Here is a 10420-nt window from a genome sequence, read left to right on the forward strand (position 1 = left end):
GCAACCTCAATCTTGGTCTCTATCACCTTCTATATCTTTCTATTAACTAACTTGATATGTGTAGTCATATTTGACTTCCAATATTAACAATTTATGCCATCAAATTAGGGTGGCTTCTTGGTGTTGTTGATTTGAGCCATTTTAACACCGAAGGTTGTTAAGCTTCAAATCAAGGTGACCATGGCTTCGATACCACTTGAAAGGTCCTAATGGCTAGAGGGGGTTGAATAGCCTATTAAAAATTTCTACAACAACACTTAGCAAAGAGTTAGACAAATAACCAATGTTGGTATAAATTAATGCACACAGAATAATCCATAAGCGCACAGATATTATACTGATGTAGCACTTCACCGTGAGTACCCAATTTTATATCAAACTCGAGGAAACATGTGTGAGAATAGCCAAATCTAACTTAACCCATCTTTCTCAGATTCTTGCTTTGACTAGCCTTGATTGTGAAGTTGGGTTAAGTTAGATTTTGTTATTCTCACACACGTTTCCTCGAGTTCGATATAAAACTAGGTACTCCCGGTGAAGTGCTACATCGGTATAATATATGTGCGCTTGTAGATTATTCTATGTGCGTTAATTTATACCAACAAACATTTCTGGTGCTGTTGCCGAGGAAACAATTGCTGAGTTAATTTCGATCCTAGCTTCTCCTTGTATTATTATTCTTTTATCTTTTTCTTTTTATCATGGATCTAGAATCCACCCCTATCTACCAATATGGTGCACCCACGAGCGCAAGCCTACAGCCAATAGAGTCTTCAAAGCCTATCCTAACATCTGGCTATGAGCTATGCCCACGTTTAGTCAACATGGTTTAGGATCAACCCTTATCGGGCAAAGATGATGAAAACCCCTATTCCCACCTAAATGAGTTTGAGCAGACCTGTGCATGCCTATGCATTGCAGGCATGTCAGATGAAACCTTACGATGGAAGCTTTTTTCCTTTCTCTTTGATAGGAAAAGCTAAACGTTGGTACAATCTCACCATAGGGAGTTGACAAGGAGATTGGGGAGCCCTATATTCTAACTTTTGCTTGGAATTCTTTTCCATCACTAGGGTAGTTAAACTTCATTCAGAGGTTCTATCTTTTAAACAAAAGAAAAAAGAATCTCTAGGCATGGCATGGGAATGCTTTAATACTCTTATTAATACTGGCCCTGACCTTGCCACTCAAGACCCTATTTTTCTTCAACACTTCTATATGAGTCTTGATAGGGAAACCTCGACAGTTCTTAATACGGCCTTAGGAGGCTTGTTCTTGCATGTCTTTGCCAATGCAGGGAGAAGTATTCTTACAAAAATCTTAGAGAACATCCCTAAGAAAGTTGAAGAGAAACCATTAGAGGAAGAATCCTAGATAGCTGAACCTGAACCTTTGCCAAACTCATCACCAACTTCAGCTATCCCAAACCCTGAACCATTGGAAAAGGAGGAAACTTCGATTTTAGACTTTATGCTTGAATTCGAGGATGAACTTTTTGATGAATATGGAAATACCTCGAATTACCATACCATGAGGAGACCCTAGAAGTCTAGGAAATCATCCAATGAAGAACCTTTAGATCCTTTTGAGGAAGCTTTCCTTAAAAAGACTACGAAAGAGCCAGTGTCTATTATAAGCAATGAATGGTTAGAAGAATCAGAGCTTTCCTCTGATATGATTCATTTAGATTCACCTTCTATATCTATAGGTTGCCAAATTAATAAACCTCCTTTCAATGCCCTGACAATCCAGTTGTGGGTATTAATATCATATCCGCATCTTTTGCTCTTGATTTATTGGAACACATGTCATTAACCCAACAACAAAGTTATTAAAAGGTCTTTCAGGACACATTCTTCCGAGTTTGGGAATTTTGTATGTCCTCCCTATCCATGTCAAAGGAACTAGAGTTCATTTGAGCTGTTATATCTATGATATTATGGAATTTGACTTGTTGATAGGACAACCAATTGAAATGCTTATCCAAGAAGGACAAACGGGGAAGTTGAATGTAAGACCTGGGAAAAACTTTAAACTTTCTATACCCATTACTCATTCTCTAAATGTTGAGAGTGAGCTAATTCCCAAGGAAGACCCAATGGAACATCTCTTGATTATTTGATCGAAGCCAACCTTGAAGATGATGTCCAGTTTTTCATCGAGGAGGAAGATGAAAATCCCATGGAATCTAAACCTCTAGATGAATTACTAGAACCACCTAAGCTCACCATTGATCTTAAACCCCTGCCTTGTGGTCTTAGATATGCTTTTCTCAATAATGATCAGGATTCTCCTCTGATCATAAGTGATGAACTCTCTTAGGAAGAATCCATACGCTTGCTATCTGTTTTCGAAAAGCATCGTTCTGCCTTTGGCTACTCGCTACAAGACCTTACAGGAATTAGCCCTGCTCTTTGCACCCATTGCATCCCTACAGATCCTAACTCTATACCTTCTAGGGAGCCCTAGCGTAGGCTTAATAATGCGATGAGAGACGTTGTTAAGAAAGAGGTTTTAAAACTCTTGCACGCCGAGATTATCTATCATGTGTCGCATAGTGAGTGGGTTAGCCCTATTCAAGTTGTGCCTAAAAAAGGAGGCATGACTGTTGCTAAAAATGAAAAGAATGAATTAATCCCCCAAAGAACTATCATTGGATGGCAGATGTACATAGATTACCGAAAACTTAACAAGGCAACAAAGAAAGATCACTTTCCGTTGCCCTTCATTGATGAAATGTTGGAGCGACTAGCGAATTACTCTTTCTTCTGTTTCCTTGATGGGTATTCAGGTTATCACTAGATTTCGATCCATCCAAATGACCAAAGCAAAACCACCTTTACATGTCAATATGGAACTTATGCTTATCGTAGAATGTCTTTTGGACTATGTAATGCTCTAGCTTCTTTTCATAGATGCATGATGTCTATATTTTCTGATATGATTGAAGAAATCATGGAAGTTTTCATGGATGACTTTTCTATTTATGGAAAAACTTTTGATGATTGTCTTGAAAATTTAGACAAGGTTTTGCAAAGATGTGAAGAAAAGAACTTAGTACTTAATTGGGAAAAATGTCATTTCATGCTTAGAGAAGAAATAGTGCTTGGACACTTGGTGTCCGAACGAGGGATTGAGGTAGATAGAGCTAAAATTGAAGTAACTAAACAGTTACCTCCTCCCATAAATATTAGAGGGATCCACAGTTTTCATGGTCATGCTAGTTTCTATCGCCGCTCATAAAAGATTTTTCTCATATTGCTAGACCACTTACAAATCTTTTGGCTAAGGATGTTCCCTTTGAATTTGATGATGCATGTTTGAAATCTTTTAACATTCTTAAGAAAGCACTCATCTCTGCACCAATCATTCAACCCTCTGATTGGTCGCTACCCTTTGAAATTATGTGTGATGCTAGTGATTATATTGTGGGGGCAGTTTTGGGACAAACTAAAGATAAAAAGCATCATGCAATTGCTTATGCTAGCAAAACTCTAACATGACCTCAACTTAATTATGCAACAACTGAAAAAGAACTCTTGGCTGTTGATTTTGCTATTGATAAGTTTAGATCTTACTTAGTAGGAGCTAAGGTGATTGTTTATACTGATCATGCTGCTTTGAAATACTTGCTCACTAAGAAAGATGCTAAACCTAGATTGATAAGATGGATTTTGTTACTCCAAGAATTTGACTTAGAAATAAAAGATAAAAAGGGAGTAGAAAATTCTGTTGCCGATCACTTGTCTAGAATGCAGTTTGAGAATTTACAGGAATTGCCTATCAATGATTCATTGCCGGACAACATGCTCTTTAAAGTCACGAAGTCCGACCCCTGATACACAAATATTGTTAACTTTATGGTTGCAGGTTATGTGCCACTAGGGGAGAACAAAAGGAAGCTTATCTACAAAAGTCGTCTCCACATATGGGATGAGCCGTACCTCTTCAGAGTTTGCTCTGATGGCCTGCTCAGAAGATGTGTACCAACGGAAGAAGGCATTAAGATCATTGAGCAATGCCACTCATCACCATATGGAGGACATTATGGTGCATTCCGCACTCATTCAAAGATCTAGCAAAGTGGATTCTTTTGGCCAACCATGTATGAAGACATGAAGGACTCCATCAGGAGGTGTGGAGTGTGTTAGAGGCACGAGAACATCAATTCAAGAGATGCCATGCCACTCATCGACAACCTCTAGATCGAGCTCTTTGATGTTTAGGGAATTGATTACATGGGACCTTTTCCAAAGTCTAGGAACTATGAATACATCTTGGTGGAAGTTGACTATGTCTCTAAGTGGGTTGAAGCCATGCCAAGCAGAGCTTCTGATGCAAAAAACTCCAAGAAGATGTTTGAAGAGATAATATTTCCAAGATTTGGAGTTCCAAGGATGGTGATTAGTGATAGAGGAACTCACTTCACTGACAAGAATTTTCACAATTACTTGTCAAAGCATGGGATCCGTGACAATGTCACTACTCCATATCACCCTCAGACAAGTGGCCAAGCAGAAACATCAAATAAACAAATCAAGAGCATTCTTCAAAGGACGGTCAACGAGATGGGGACTGCATGGAAGGATAGACTACCAGATGCATTATGGCCTTACAGAATGACCTATAAAACACCACTTGGAATGTCACCATATCAATTGGTCTAGGGGAAGACCTATCATCTACCTGTTGAGCTAGAATTTAAGGCTCATTAGGCCATCAAGCGATGGAACATGGACTTTGAAGCCACAAGAACTAAGAGGAAGATGCAACTATCTAAGCTTGATGAATGTCGTAAAAAAGCATATCACAACTCCAAGATTTACAAGGAGAGAACAAAAAGGTGGCATGACAAGAGGATCAAGGAGTTCACCCCAAAGATAAGGTATTACTTTTTAATTCTAGGGTTAAATTATTCAGGCACAGAAAACTTTGGAGCAAATGAAAAGGACCATTCAAGATGATAAGCACTTCGTCGCATGGAGCGATAACACTTCAAAACGATGAAGGTACGTTATTCAAGGTAAATGGCCACCGTCTTAAGATCTTTCTAGAACCTAAAAAACTACTTGAGGATTTGGATGAGGTAGATTTCCTTATTTTACCATAGATTTATACCTCTACCATCCCCCTTATGTTTCGTAACACGAAAATATACTTTTTAGGATTAGATAAGCGATAGAAGTGTAGCGCAGAAGATGACCTCGAGACCCCGACATGTGGGGCCGGCCGGCCCCACCTAGAGGTCGCTTGGTCCACCGTCAGTGTCTCTCATGCCTGGTCAACTCTCTCGTGTCTTCTAGATCCTTCCTTGTTAAAATCCCATAGTTTTTCGATGCATTCGGTTTTTTCTCATTAAGAGACCCCATATGGATAGATCTTGACCCCTGCTGCAAGTTTTTTCCCCTATATAAATGAGCCTCTGCCTCCTCCATAGCTATCCCATCAAAGTCTTCTCTCTTCAACAACAGCAAAGCTCTCTTCCTTTCTAGTTCCCATGACCAACAAAGAGATCGTCCCCTATGGTTCTGATCCTAGCAAGAAGCCCGACGCGCTTGCACTAATCGTCATTCCTCCAGAAGTTACCCTAGTTCGCTCAAGCCAATCCTACTTCACCAAAGCCATCAGTCATCCGGTGATCGCTCCGCCGCTGCCGCGTCCACTTCTTGAAGACAAGCCACATCCTTGTCTTGACCTCCAAAAGCTGATCAAGGTGACGAAGGAGATCAACCTCCTTCCTTTGAAGGGACACAAGATGCTGACCAGAATCAAGACTAACAAGTTTGGAGATGTCACATGTGCAAAATACAAGTTGGTCACCCCTCATACCACCATTGATGGAGTTCGCGCTATGTCAGATCAGATCAAGGTTGTTCTACCGAAGGAGAAGAAGAGGAAGGCATCATCACCACCTATCCCAGAGGCTGAGAAGCGTCCAAGGATGACTATGGCCCTCCTAGAGAAGAAGATTGAAGACCTATCCGATGTCATCTATACCCTAGAGCAAAGGATCGACGAGGAACACATTTATCGCAAGAGCCTACGACACGATCTTAATGCTTTAAATCACTTTGTTGTTAAGATGAAGAAGTGAGAATTAGATAGTCGATAATAAGGCACGAGTGTTAGGTCAAGTGTCTAATGTTTAGGTTACTCGCTTAGCTCAGATCGTTAGAATATTAAAGTTTGTGTTAGGTTATAAAAAGTTTGTGTCTACTTTGTGCTTGTGTAATAAAGTGCCTTATATATTAATAGAGTCTTATTATTATTTGCTCTCTATTTCTTTTGGATATGTGTTTTGTCTCCACATGTTGTGCATAAAGGTATACAGGAAAATAAGTGTGGGGAGACACATCGTGACAGCAAGACGAGATTCAATCGTGAAAATTATGAAATTCAGAAAGCAATGGACCAAGAATCACGCTCGCCAAAGTTGGGCCGGCTGGCCCATCACAGCGCTGCTTCACCTCGCGCTTCGACCATGGTCAGGTTCGAGCCCAATACACTCTATTTTTATATATTTCACTTTTTGTTTCGAACCGAATTGAAAATCCTTTAATAAACAACATTAAAACATGAGGAAAGATTATTTCAGTCATGACTTAAGGATAGACTCACATAATACTTTTCTTAGAAGTCATGCTACTGTTGGGAATTTATTATTAGGGACCCCATGTTGCTTAAGTTGTTGTGGAATGAGATATAGTAGAATAATGAGAACTTGATTCTTGATGTCTTGTTATTGGAGAATATTATTTCAAAAAGTAAAAAGAATAGCTACACCTCTCCTTTGTGGTAAGCAATGTCCTACCAGAGCCATATATAGATTAGAGAAACCTTCTACATATACTACTTGTCATTGTGTTGAGTTTGGTCAAAACCTTGTGACCCTTGTTGAGAAACTTATTATGCTCTCAAGATCAAGATCACGTATACTCCACACATATATCTGCTGCTCCTACACTAGGAGTACACAAAAACATGTTTTCCATCCACTAAAAAATGATCTACTCCTACATTGGGAATAGACACAAAAAATGTTTGATAGGATAAATGCTCCAAGTTCTTGTAAATATCTCTCTTGAAAAGTTTCAATTGCAGAAAGAGAGGCATGGGCTATGCAAAAGTTATTTATAAAAGAAAAGAAAAAAAGAGTTTTAAAAATGGACAAGTATCCGAGATATCTAAAATAATGAGTACTCAGATGCCCACCAAGAAAAGAGATGAATAAGATAGCCCTTGTTTTCTTTCAAAATGTTTTTCAAGTTTCAATCAAGAGAGATATGTTTTAAGGAGCATAGTAGAATTAGGTTAGCCACCATATACATATCCACACACATGCACATCTTGATCTAAGAGTATGGCATCTTTCTCCTTGGATCCTCGTTTTGACTTTACAATATATGCAATGCAAGTATGTTTTCATATTCATCCCTACCTGAGCTCCACATAAGCTTTCAGAAGTAGGTAAAAAGAAGGCACACTCATCAATGCCTTGGTGTTGATCCAAAAATACCACATATATAGAGTGATTGAGAGTACTACAAAAGGAGAAGGTAAGCTATGTTTTTGTTTTCAAAAATCTTAAAATGTTTTTCTAATTGACTTAACTGAAGGAAGATGGTGATCTGTTTCAAGCTGTTCCATTCTTCAACTGCCCAAAGTTCCAAGATAGACACTTTGAATCCTACAGTGCATGCTTGACTAGGAATGGTTTATGTTGTTGTCCAAAGGAGAGGTGTAGCTATTTATTTTACTTTTTGAAATAAAATTCTCCAATAACGAGACATCAAGAATCAAGTTCTCATTATGTTACTTAAGCTGTTGTAGAATGAGATATAGTAGAATAATGAGAACTTAATTCTTGATGTCTCGTTATTGGAGAATTTTATTTCAAAAAGTAAAATGAATAGCTACACCTCTCCTTTGTGGTAAGCAATGTCCTACCAGAGCCAAATATAGATTAGTGAAACCTTATACATATACTACTTGGTCATTGTGTTGAGTTTGGTCAAACCTTATGACCCTTGTTGAGAAACTTATCATGCTCTCAAGATCAAGATCACATACACTCCACTCATATATCTGCTGCTCCTAGACTGAGAGTATGCAACAACATGTTTTCCATCCACCAAAAAAAATGTTCTACTCCTTGTTAGTATAAATTAATGCACATAGAATAATCCGCAAGCGCACAGATATTATACCGATGTAGCACTTTACCGGAAGCACCTAGTTTTATATCGAACTCAAGGAAACATGTGTGAGAATAACCAAATCTAACTTAACCCAACTTCATAATCAAGGCTAGATAATAGGAGAATAGATGAGACTGCTAAGGTCTTCTAGTTCTAACTTCGGTAAGCTTTATCTTCTATTGTTCAATTCTAGGGATATTACTAGAGAATACATAGGCAGAGTATATTTCCTATAGCAACAATGTCCTGCTAGGCCTACTAATGGGAGGTGGACTACAGAGGATTCAATGAAGCTATAAGAGTCACTCTCATGATCTACCACCGATCTGGAAAATAGGATACAACCACGAGTAATCAAGTCTAAGCACCAGGCTTACACTATGAATACTACTTTAACCTAGGAGCTACAAGGATTAAAGTACTCAAAAGAGAGTCACAAACCTAAAGAACAATATGAACAAGATGCTTCCTTGAATTAGAAGTCGATTACCAGAGAAATATCAGAAATAAGCTCATGAAGAACTTAATTCCTCCAGGGTTCAAGCCGTAGAGAGAGCACCGATAGGTTAGGACTCCTCCAAACTCTTCCCTCTCACTCTATCTCACTATCTCTAATACAAGACTAGATCCTATTAAGGACCAATCTTCTCTTGATTGCTAGCTCTGATCCTTGTGGACATATGAATTAGGGTTTCTGGCTTCTCAGCTCTTAGGATCAAATGAGCATTGCCCTGGAGGGGGTACATGCTGGTATATATAGGCTAGAGCATCCAACATGAGCCCTTGTATCAAACCGACTTAAAGAACGATGGAGATGCAGTCCTTAAGGCGGTGGAGAACCGACATAACAACGCGGCTAACAGGCGAGGCCCATAGGGGTCAGGCGGCCTCTAGGTGGGCCCGGATGGCCCCACGTGTCAGGGACATGTGTCTCGCTTTGATGATTCACCTTCTTGAGTCTTCTAGAGTCTTCCCAAGTCAGTTATGCGGAGGAATCCTGTGATCTCTTTTAACGATTAAGTCCTCCTTGGTGGTTTTCTAATTAAATCCTGCTGAAAACACAGATTCACCAAAACTCATGGAATTTGTCAGTTTAAACCACTAAGCCTACATTGGTGATCCATTTTAGCCATCTATTCAAGTTATATTAATGGTTTATGATGAATGTTAACTACCGTCAACAACCCGCGAAGCGAGTGTTGCGCTACCCTACAAAAAATGCAAGCCACCTACCATAATTCTAGTGACTATGATCTCTAAGTACATAATTTGCTAAGTCACTATACTAAGTTAGTGAGCTCTCAAAGACTAACTAAAGAGCCTCACTAACCACTAGACCCAACACAAGCTTGCTCTCAAAACTAATTACACTAAAGAACGAAGCAACACTAGAAATATAAATGCACAAGAGAGGGTGATGATGATTATACCGATGTGTTGAGGAGTGAGCCAATCACAAGATGATCACAATCAATCACAAGATAACCAATAAAATCCTCGAACAATAATGACACAAGATTTTTTACCGAGGTTCACTTGCTTGCCGGCAAGTTAGTCCTCGTTGTGGCGATTCACTCACTTGGAGGTTCATGTGCTAATTGGCATCACATGCCAAACCCACAACCGGGTGCCGCACAACCAACACAAGATGAGGATCACACAAGCCATGAGCAATCCACTAAAGTACCTTTTGGCTCTCCATCGGGGAAAGGTCAAGAACCCCTCACAATCACCACAATAGGAGCCGGAGACAAGCACCTTCCTTCGCTCGATGATCCTCGCTGCACCAAGCCATCTAGGTGGCGGTAACCACCAAGAGTAACAAGCAAATCCCAAAGCAAAACATGAACACCAAGTGCCTCTAGATGAAATCACTCAAGCAATGCACTTGGATTCACTCTCAATCTCACAAAGATGGTGAATCAATGATGGAGATGAGTGGGAGGACTTTGGCTAAGCTCACAAGGTTGCTATGTCAATGTAAATGGTCAAGAGTGTGAGCTTGAGCCAGCCATGGGGCTTAAATATAAGCCCCCATGAAACAGAACCATTGGGCTCTCACTATAGCCTGTTGCGGGGTGATCGAACGCGCCAGTCAGATCGATCGGATGCACCAGCCCCAGCGTCCGATCATCGATCGCTGTCCACATGTCCCCTATGTTCAACCTCATGCGTATGATTCCAACGGTCAACTTGCTTCCTCATGCGTGTTAAAGAATGAC

Source organism: Miscanthus floridulus, chromosome 17 (assembly GCF_019320115.1).
Source record: "Miscanthus floridulus cultivar M001 chromosome 17, ASM1932011v1, whole genome shotgun sequence".
Taxonomy (NCBI): Eukaryota; Viridiplantae; Streptophyta; class Magnoliopsida; order Poales; family Poaceae; genus Miscanthus; species Miscanthus floridulus.